The 11,468-nt window shown below is 40.4% G+C and overlaps 1 long non-coding RNA gene across 1 annotated transcript; it reads right to left on the bottom strand.

Annotated features, from left to right (window-relative positions):
* Nucleotides 1–10,316: 10,316 nt before the first annotated feature.
* LOC113765725 lies at nt 10,317–11,429 on the bottom strand. The gene is made up of 2 exons (XR_003467770.1): nt 10,909–11,429; nt 10,317–10,814 (listed from the first exon to the last, which is right to left on the bottom strand). It is a non-coding gene; the product is annotated as an uncharacterized LOC113765725 (long non-coding RNA).
* Between the last annotated feature and the right edge of the window lie 39 nt (nt 11,430–11,468).

Genomic DNA, 11,468 nt, shown 5'->3' with positions numbered 1-11,468 from the left:
CCAAGAGTCAAAACTGTCCTTGTGTGGAGCAAAGAGGAGGGGGGCCGAATTGTTTGTTTGTTGAGGGAGAGTAAGGGACGAAAATTTTGGGGGGTAAGGATCGGCTTTAAGAAGAGGAAATTCTGGAAAATTTAGAAGCTACCAAATCTGGACAATTTTTTAGGAAGTTCTAGCCGACTTTGAGAGGGATTTAAGAAGAGGAAATTCTGGAATTTTTTGGAGGATAGTTTCGGGTAGAATAGGAAGCTACCAAAATCTGTTTTACACTTGGTTGACCAGCCGACTTTAGGAAAGGCATAAGGAGAAGGAAATCTGGAAAATTTTTGGAAATAACCCTGATTTGGTATAGCCGATTTTGAGGAAGGTTAAAGGGGTACGAAATCTGGAAATTTTTTGGTAACAATTCTGATTTGGTTAGCCGACTTTAAGGAATTTTCCAAATAAATCCAACACCTAACTTGGTTCCCAAAATCAATTAGGAAATTAAGTAAACACTTGGGAAACTCCATCATTGTACTTGGACATTCCATTCCTTATCGAATTCATTACTTGAGCTTTCCGTTTCTACTCTTGCTTCTTGTTCCTTTGGTACAATTGGATACTATTTGATTAAGGTTCGATTGAACTTCTTTGAGAAAATTTCTGATTTCTTCAAAGGAAACAATCAAGTGGCTTGAGAAGTGAATTGGTGAGAGCATTAGAATGATATAAGCACTTGAGTGAAAACACGAGAGGAGTGAAACACTTAAGGGAGCAAGTGAGGCATTTTCTACTAACAATTTGTCAAGTTTTGCAGGTTTCACCATGTCTCAGGAAAATAAACTTACCATTGCTCAGTTATCACGTAAAACGGACGATATGTGGAAGGAAATGCAGAGGAGATTTGACCAAAGGCTGGAAACAATCCATGAGCAGATTGATCAACTAAGTTCATCTAGGGTTTCTTCTAGGAAATCTAGGGGAAAATCCACCCTGGAGGAATCTAGTGATTCCAATGCCGATTCGGATCATGAGGCATTCGAGCAAAGAAGACCGAGGAGAAACACAAGAGCCATTGGTGATGCGATCAAAGGGATTAAGATGAAGATTCCTCCATTCCAAGGCAAATCTGATCCGGATACATACCTTGAATGGGAAAGTCGAGTGGAGCTAGTATTCGATTGTAATGACTACACCGATGCACAAAAGTTGAGACTTGCCGTAGTAGAATTCACCGACTATGCCATAGTTTGGTGGGAACAAGTGGCTACAAGCAGGAGAAGGTGTGGAGAACCAGCTATAACCACTTGGACTGAGCTCAAGAGACTGATGAAGAAGCGATTTGTACCAAGTCACTACCATAGAGACTTGTACCAAAAACTTCAAACCTTGACACAAGGTCAACGCTCAGTTGAGGACTACTACAAGGACATGGAAATCTCCATGTTGAGAGCTGATATTCAAGAAGATCGAGAGGCTACAATGGCAAGATTTCTCAGTGGTCTGAGGGTTGAAATAGCCGATCAACTGGAGCTTCAATACTATGTGGAGATAGAAGATATGGTGGAGAAGGCTATCAAGATTGAGCAAAGGCTCAAGAGGAGGGGTACAACCAGAAATTATAACCCTCATCCACAAACGTTTACTCGACCTTTCCAACCTAGAAGGGAAGAGAGAGGTCTGAATGCTTGGAACACTCCAAAACCCAAGCACGACCAAGGGTCAAGCTCACGGCCACCTTTTACCAAAGCCGACTCCAAGGTTGTTTCCAAGCCAACAATTGAAATTTCAAAACCTAGGAATCGTGACACCAAATGTTGGAGGTGTCAAGGAGTTGGGCATATTGCAAGTCAATGTCCAAACCCAAGGACCATGCTTGTCCTACCAAATGGAGACATTGTCACTGATGATGAAGAGGAGGAGTACAAAGACATGCCTTCCTTGGTTGAAGACGAAGATGAGCTAGAGGAAGTTCCAACTCAAGACAAAGTTGGATTGGTAGCAAGGAGAGCACTAGCTACTCAAGCTAGTAAAGATGAGCTTCAACGTGACAACATCTTTTACACTAGGTGCCATGTGACCAACAAGGTATGCAGCTTGGTGATTGACCCCGGAAGTTGCACTAATGTTGCTAGTGCATTGATGGTGGAGAAACTAAACTTGCCAACTAGTGAGCACCCCCGTCCCTACAAGCTTCAGTGGTTAAACAACAGTGGAGAGGTACGTGTTCATAAACAAGTTTTGGTTACTTTTCGCATTGGTAGGTATGAAGATGATGTTATGTGTGATGTAGTACCAATGCAAGCTGCACATATACTCTTAGGGCGTCCTTGGCAATTTGACAAAAGAGTCACTTTTGATGGTTTCTTGAACAAATACTCTTTCATACATAATTGTAAAAAGATTACACTTGCACCTCTTACACCTCAACAAGTGCATGAGGATCAAGTTAGTCTACAAAAAGAGTATGACTTGCATACTACCACCAAGAAGGACAACGCCAAAGCTAAGAAATTAGTGACGGCCGGCCCTTCTTCAAGCAAGTTGGATCACTCTCATTCGGCCTTAGAGCCCACACAGGAGAGAAAACCCAGCATGCTTGCCAAGGTGAAAGATGTGAGACAGGCCTTGCATTCTAATCAGGTTTTATTTATTTTATTTGGCAAGAAATCCTTACTCACTAATGCTCTTGATGCTTCTTTGCCTAGTGTTATTACTAACCTCTTACAGGAGTATCAAGACGTCTTTCCTGAGGATATACCTAATGGATTGCCTCCATTAAGGGGAATTGAACATCAAATTGATTTCATTCCTGGATCTTCCCTTCCAAACAAGGCACCATATAGGACCAATCCTGAGGAAACCAAGGAGCAACAACGACAAGTGGAGGAGTTGCTTAGTAAGGGTTGGATTAAAGAGAGTCTAAGCCCTTGTGCTGTACCAGTTCTACTTGTTCTAAAGAAAGATGGAGGATGGAGAATGTGCACTGATTGTAGGGCAATTAATGCCATCACGGTAAAGTACCGCCATCCCATACCTCGTTTGGATGACATGCTTGATGAATTACATGGTGCAATCATTTTTACTAAGATTGATTTGAAAAGTGGTTACCATCAAATTCGCATGAAAGAAGGAGATGAATGGAAAACTGCATTTAAGACAAAACATGGACTTTTTGAGTGGTTGGTCATGCCTTTTGGGCTAACCAATGCACCAAGTACTTTTATGAGACTCATGAATCATGTTTTACGTTCTTTCATTGGTAAATTTGTGGTCGTTTACTTTGATGACATTTTGATCTATAGTAAGAGTCTAGATGAGCATGTTGTGCATTTACAAATGGTCCTAGATGCACTTCGCAAGGCGAGCCTCTACGCTAACCTTAAGAAGTGTACCTTTGGCACAAATCAATTGGTTTTCCTAGGCTATGTTGTAAGTGAGCAGGGAATTCATGTTGATCAAGACAAGGTGAAGGCTATTAGTGAATGGCCAACCCCTACCACTGTGAGTGAGGTGAGAAGTTTCCATGGCTTGGCAAGCTTCTATAAGCGTTTTGTCAAGGATTTTAGCACAATTGCTGCCCCACTTACGTCAATTGTCAAGAAAGATGTGCAATTTCATTGGGGAGAGGAACAAGCTAAGTCTTTCCAATTACTTAAACACAAGCTCACACATGCCCCTGTTCTTAGTTTACCTAATTTTGACAAAGCTTTTGAAGTAGAGTGTGATGCTTCTGGTATAGGTATTGGCACTGTTTTACTTCAAGAGGGCCGCCCAGTTGCCTACTTTAGCGAGAAGTTGAATGGAGCTGCTCTAAACTACTCAACCTATGATAAGGAACTAATGGCCTTAGTGCGAGCTCTACAAACATGGCAACATTACCTTCGCCCTCGTGAGTTTGTCTTGCACACAGATCATGAGTCGCTCAAGCATATCAAGTCCCAAGACAAGTTGAGTAAGCGACATGCACGATGGATTACCTTCATTGACAGTTTTACCTTTGTGATCAAATACAAGACAGGTACGACGAATGTAGTGGCTGATGCACTCTCGCGAAGACACACACTTATCACTACATTAGATGCTAAGTTGCTTGGTTTTGAATTCCTTAAAGAACTTTATGCAACTGACTCAGATTTTGGTGAGATTTTTTCCTCCTTGCCACGACACTCTCGTGAGCATTATTTCGTATCTCAGGGGTTCTTATACTACAAGGACAAGCTTTGCATTCCCAAGAGCTCCATGCGCACACTCTTAGTCAGAGAATCTCATGGAGGAGGGCTAATGGGACACTTCGGCATTGCCAAGACCTTAATGATTCTCCAAGAACATTTCTTCTGGCCACGCATGAGGAGTGACGTCGAACGCCACATTGAAAGGTGCGTGACTTGTCACCAAGCAAAATCAAAGGTACACCCTTATGGTCTCTATACGCCTTTGCCAATTCCACATGAACCATGGGTTGATCTGTCAATGGATTTTGTGCTTGGACTACCTAGGACTAGAAAAAGACATGATTCAATCTATGTGGTAGTTGACCGCTTCTCCAAAATGGCCCATTTTATTCCTTGTCTTAAAACAGATGATGCTAAGCATGTTGCAGATTTATTCTTTCGTGAGATAGTTAGATTACATGGCATGCCACGCACTATTGTTTCTGATAGGGACGCCAAATTCCTTAGCTATTTTTGGAAAACTTTGTGGTGTAAACTAGGTACTAAATTGCTATTTTCTACTTCTAGCCACCCACAAACTGATGGTCAAACCGAAGTTGTTAATAGGACTTTATCTACCCTATTGCGCGCAATTATTAAAAAGAACATTAAATCTTGGGAAGATTGCTTACCACATGTGGAATTTGCATACAATCGCACTGTTCATTCTGCTACACATTATTCGCCGTTTGAAATTGTGTATGGCTTTAACCCTCTCACACCTTTGGATTTAACTCCTTTACCTGTTCATGAGAGAGTTAACTTGGATGGTAAGAACAAAGCTGCATATGTCCGTGAGTTACACACTAAGGTGCGAGCCAACATCGAGAAGCGTACACTTCAATACATCCAAAGTGCCAACAAGGGGCGCCGCAAGATGATCTTTGAGTCTGGCGATTGGGTATGGATACACATGCGCAAAGAGAGGTTCCCAGTCAAAAGGCGTAGTAAGCTACTTCCACGGGGAGATGGTCCATTCCAAGTCCTGGAACGTATAAATGACAATGCCTACAAACTTGAACTTCCAGGTGAGTATGGGGTACATGCTACTTTTAATGTATCTGACTTGAGTCCTTTTCATGCAGACGATGAGTTTGATTTGGGGACAAATCGCCTTCAAGAGGAGGGGACTAATAAGGAGGGGCTCAAGGCTGCTCAAACTTCTAGTGCTCAGGTCATGCAAATACCCAGTGGTCCAATTACAAGAGCGCGTGCTAGGAGAATTCAAGATTCACTTCAAGCTCTTGTTTGCACGATTCAAGAACGAGTTGGTGATGACTTGAGGACCATTGAAGGATTACATAATGGAGAAACTACTCTATACACTTTCCTTCAAATGGAAGAACCAAATGAAGACTAGTTCATGGAGTACTAGCTTGCTAATTAGGGTTTTAGTTACCATTATTAGTTGTTGTTAGCATTAATAATTTCGGTCAATTTTCACTTCACTTTGGCCGAATTCAGAGTCTTAATTTTAGTCAATTAGTTGTTAGATATTTTCACCCTTAATGAAGGGCAAGGTCGTCCATTGGACATTCTAGGGTTTGAGTCCTGTAAGGCTATATATAGCCTAGGTTTTCATTCATTAAAGGACAATTCAGATTTTATAAAATATATGTGAGTTATTTCACTCTCTCTTGCCTCAAGAGAATTTCCTTTGAATACTTGAGAATCAATCTCAAGCTGTTCATTGAACTTATCAATCAAGTAGTCTCCTTGATTGTGGCGTTCTTCTATCTATACTTTTGGTTCACTAAATTTGCTAGTTTTGGGTTAAGGAATCTCCTTAGTTCGTGGCTTGTGATTCTAGAAGGGTCAAAGTTCCGCAAATCACCCCAACTTGGTGTTCGTCTAGATCCGCCGCACATCAGATCCTTCTTCTTAGTCTTCTACCGTGATTCTTGCCTTCAGTTGTGTCCCTTCTCCTAGCCTTTCTAGGCCTTCCAGGTTGAGTTACTGATACCGGGGGCTGCAATTCAGGCATTGTTGATGGGGGCCAATGATCCTCACCACTAATTGGTTGTAACACATTTTCATAAAGCTTCAAGAATAGCCCCTACTATAACAAACATTCAAGTACTGCCGTGGGTCTTCATTCCTCAAAAGAATGGCAGCAATGGCGTGACAACATGGAATGCCACTAACCTCTCATAACCTGCAACTGCAGTTCTTTTTCTCCATATCTACAACAAATTGGGCCCCTCTTGGTCCTTTCACCTGGTAGCCATGCATTGCATTCCAAATAGGCATCCACTGACTTGCAATTTTTACCCTATTTTCAATAATTTCGTTGATTAGAGGTCCAGTTGGGCTATCATATCTTTCCATTGCTGATTTTCTCTTCCGGATCCTATCCATAAGGTACTCCCTGATCATTTCCAGCATTGTTATAATTGGCTGGTCTCTAGCCTCAAGAATATGTGCATTAAAAGACTCACACAAGTTGTTAACCAGCATGTCACTCTTTGTGTGAGTCGGAAAGAAGGCCTTGCACCAATGCCGAGGAGTTGGAGCATTTTTTACCCACTGATATGCCTCATTATCAAAATCTTTGAGTTCTGCCATTGCTTTATTGTAGAGTTCCTCTGTTGTGCTGTTGGCAATATTCCACAGCCTATCCTTAAGAGGCAAACCTGGATGTTTCTTCTTGAAATTTTGATACATGTGTTGGACACAATACCTATGCTCACAATTTGGAAGAACTTCAGCTAATGCTCTATCCAACCCCTGTAAAGGAAGAAACAAAATATCAAGGAAGGTTACTATGTATATACATACACATACATACACATGTTCACATTATTGCAAAGTGTATATGTGTATACCTTTTGTTGGTCAGAAATAAAGGTATAATGAAATTGATTTTCAATTTCCAAATCATCACTGAGGTATTTCAAGAACCACGTCCACTGCTCCGTAGCTTCTCTCTCTACAACTGCCCAAGCAATGGGCCACCACCCATTATTAGGGTCAGCTGCAATGGCAGTCAATAACTGCCCTCTATAAGTCCCCTTCAAATGGCACCCATCCAATGCTATCAATGGCCTCAAATCATCCTTAAATCCTTTTTTCAATGGCTCTAAACAGCAGTAGAATCTCATAAATTTTGGGTTGCCCCCAGGCCCTCTAAATGGAGTAAACATCACCTCCATTGTGCTGCCCGCATGTGTCTTTTTTATCTCAACACAATATTCCCAAATTCTTTTATATTGTTGTTCAGCTGATCCCTTTATCATTTCAAGTGCCAGTTTCCTTGTTTTGGCTGCTATCCATCTGGAAATTTGAGCTTGATACTCCTCATTCACAGTTTGTCGGATCTCCCTAACTGGGATTCGAGAGTTCGACTTAATCCTCTCCATGTACCTGTCAGACAACCACTTAGACTTCAGGTTTTTATTTTTCCAGGCATGATTGCAATTTTCATGCTTGTCATTCATGCTTTTAACTACCAAATCAGTACTCCCAAGTGCTTTTTCAATTGAGGCAAACACAAACCATTGGCATGGGGCCTTGCACTTGGCCCTCACCCTTTTACTCTCATTCCTCTTGGTGTATACTGGTCTCCCCATCTTGATACCATATTCTTGAACAGCTGCCTTAAACTGGGCTCTTGAACCAAATTTCATACTCAACTCAAATCTGATATCAATCTTGTTCTCCATACAAAAATCTTTGTACCTTCTTTGGAATTGGTCACCATCTTCTTCTTCTTCTGATGAGCCACCATCACTGCTAAGGTGGTCTGGGATTACATCTTCAGCCAATGTATCAGAAGCTTCTGGTTCATTTCGAGCTTGTTGCTGCTGCGCTTGTACATTTTTCCTTCTCCTAACCTATTTTTTTTTCTGTTGTGGCTGCTGTGCATCATGCTGTTGTGAAGAGAATGTGCCTGTTGCTTCATTATTTTGCTGTGAATCAGGCTGCACCTCATGTGTTAGTCGCTCATCAAACTGCTGCTCTGAAGTTCCACCCCCTGTTGTCTCTGGTATCAAACCATCCAGTAGTGTCTCATCGCCACAGTAGTCACCAGTGCTAAATCTGTCAGAGTCATGCTCTGATTCTGATTCTTCAACATCTTCTATGACTCCTTCCTCTGCAATAGGTTGTTCACTGCTATGATGGTCAACAGGATGCTGGATAGTAGAAGTTTCGAATGTGCCTTCTTGCTGGTCTGTTGAAGCAGAGGCAATACCTCTTTCTGGATCTAGTTCACTAGCTTGCTCATGCTGGATAGTAGAAGCAGAGGCAGCACCTCGTTCGAATGTGCCTCGATGCTGGTCTGTTGAAGCAGAGGTAGTAGCTCTCCCTTCTAGATCTAGTGCACTAGCAAGCTGCTGAATGCTCTGTCCATGTCCAGCACTATGAGGCTGTTCTGATGACTCAATTTGTTTCTGCTGTAAACCTGAGTTTTGTAACACATCTCGATTGTCTTTTGTACCAGTATGTTCCTCAAATAACAGACCCATTCTAAAACCTTTTTCAGAACATGGTTCCCCTATTATTCTTCCCTGCTCATCCAACTCCTCAATCACAACACCACAACGTTTTTTTTCTACTGGTTTAACAATCAAAGGAGACCTAAATTTTTCAATTTCTTCAGGTGTCAGGTGGTTACAAAATACCTCCATCACCTTAAACTTGTAAGCCCATTCTGAAAATTTGTTAACATCCTCATCAGTGCATAACTCTCTTAAACCATTGGATAGATCTTTATTTGGTTCAACATAGTAATACAGTATAGCAGCTCTACGATGTCCTAATTTTTCCACCATCTTATTCAGTTCAAGAATGGACATTTTCTCGGCGCTGCAAAGATCTACATCATCTACATCTCCATCAACATACCCCACATATTGTCCCCAATTAATTCTCCCCCCATGATGCAAACGTATAGTAAACTATTCAGAATCAGCCTCTGCAACAATTTTAGCCTCAGGTCAATACAATATTTAATATTTAAAATAGGAAGAATAAATTATCTCACAAATTATGAGTCAAAACAGTTGTATTAGGCCAATAAACTACTATTTCAGTGGCCCCTTTTTGTCGGACATAGTTAATGGGTAAAATAAAAAAACAATGTAGGACCACCACTGAAGCGAATATTAATTTCTACAGTAAAAGATACCAACATATAGGACCACCAATCTTCCCGACAAACTGAAAATTTGACTAATACCATCTTTTTAAACGTTATTGACACGCTTTGTTCCTCTATTATATACAAACCATCACTGCTCAGACGAAAATGGAACAAAAATAGGGTCAAATCACTTACCGTAAACAAGAAATGGATCAAAGTACACGTCTGGCTTCCTTATTTTCCACTCCATTTCGCTTCAATGTCTACTTCCACGGTGCTGGTAGTAGTGCTCGTAGTCGGAAAGTTGCAGCAAGAACCGTTAATGGCAAACAGAGGGAGAGATAGTGGAGAAAGTAAACAGTTTGGTCAAAATCATTTTTCGCTCCATTTCACCAAGTGGATGACAGCTCTTTATGGACAAAAATGCCTTTCGTATTTCGGCGTGCTTCTCACGTGATCGTAGATTCCGTCGGTATTAACTGATGAATTTGACAGAAGGTCTAACAATTTGTACTTTGGATAGATAGGGGGCCAAAACTTTACATTTAATTGTTTGGGGGCCAAAACTTCATCCGGATAATAGTTTGAGGGCCACTGGAACTTTTTGCCCTAAAATTTTTAAAAAGTACTTCAAAAGATACTCTAAAAAGTAATCTAATTTTTTTTAATATTTAAAAAATATCCCAAAATACATTCTAAAAACTCTTCTACTCTTCAATATTCCAAAATATTTTCTAAAAATATTTCAAAATATATTATAAAAACTCTGCCACAGTAAAATTTTTCAAAAACATCCCAAAATATTTTCTAACTCTTCATTTTTATCAGCTAAGATTGTAAATCTTGCTCATGGCATACAAGACTTATCTCACTTTGCATAAAATTACTACATAAGTTGTTAAGAAGGAACTCGTTACACCTTTGCCTTGATTAGAATTGAAAACAGCTACGATACATGATGCTTGCTGATTTGGAAGATAAACATCTTTGAAAGTTTGAAAACGTGTTTCAACATCTACATACTTTCCTACATATGGATCTTTTGGACCAAATAATAATACTCTACAGTATCTTTAGTTCAGAATATATTGTTTGAAGCGACGGAACAGAGTCGATCCAATATAGTGTTGCTGCTCTTCATTAAGAAGATAGCCAGCCAAAAGCATCAGAAATAACTTCTTTCCCCATTCTACAACTTTTTGCCTTGGGTGTTTGCAGACACTTGTCTACTTTGTCAATTTAGTAAAGGGTTACTTTAAATTGGGAATCTAACCTATTTACACATCCACCCTGGAAAATTCAAGCAAGCGAGTCACGCCAAGGTCTAGTGAGCTGTTATTATTCGGTCTTGAATGTGTAGCTCGGTTTTTCTGATGATGTCCCACGGCCAGGAAGCAACGACACCATAGGGCTAGGCAGATTCATCAACAACCAGCCCCCAGCTTTCCTTGTGTGGATTAATAAAGATGTGACGGCCCCATCAATTTCTTCCTCATATTGCTCATAGATGAAGAATACATTGAAAGCAAGGATCAATGCTGTATGAGAAAAAGGACAAATAAGCCTGGTCACATAACTCCAAATTCAATGTCAACAGTCAAAGTAAAAAATGACATGGTAAGTGATTCGTACCAATACCAGTTGCCAGAATCAAGGAATGAGATGCAATGAGCTTGAAAGAATACAGCAAAGCTACTATCTGCATAATTTTTAGATGCCAGACATGTCACGATAAGAGTAAAGAAAAACTGACAAACAACTGATACCATTCTGCTTCATTTGACTTGGTGATTTTTGTTGTACAAGGAAACAACAATGAAATCCAAATCCTTCCAGCGAAGAACATTTAGGGACCCTACTTGCAGATATGATACTTGCACTCAGAAACAGAAAAGGGTTGAAAATCAGGACACAAATCTGACATTTAGTTGCCAACTGCTCAATTGCAATAAGAGTATGAAACTAACTCAGAATGCAACTCTAGAAATTCAGAGAGGAACAAGAGATCAGGTTATCCATATTTGTGAATCCTGAGGCAGGACATTCATAAAAGACTGCACACAAATTAGTTTGTACCATTTGGTTCCCTATGGTAGACCACTTCCAAAATTTTCTTAAATTTGTGAAAACAGAAATTAGTCAATTTTTCAAATGTTTGCTCATTGAAGCTCTTCAAAAGCTAAAAGCAATGA

Source organism: Coffea eugenioides, chromosome 3 (assembly GCF_003713205.1).
Source record: "Coffea eugenioides isolate CCC68of chromosome 3, Ceug_1.0, whole genome shotgun sequence".
Lineage (NCBI taxonomy): Eukaryota > Viridiplantae > Streptophyta > Magnoliopsida > Gentianales > Rubiaceae > Coffea > Coffea eugenioides.
Note: the sequence above shows the minus strand (reverse complement) of the source record. Positions and strands in the feature narration are given on the sequence as shown.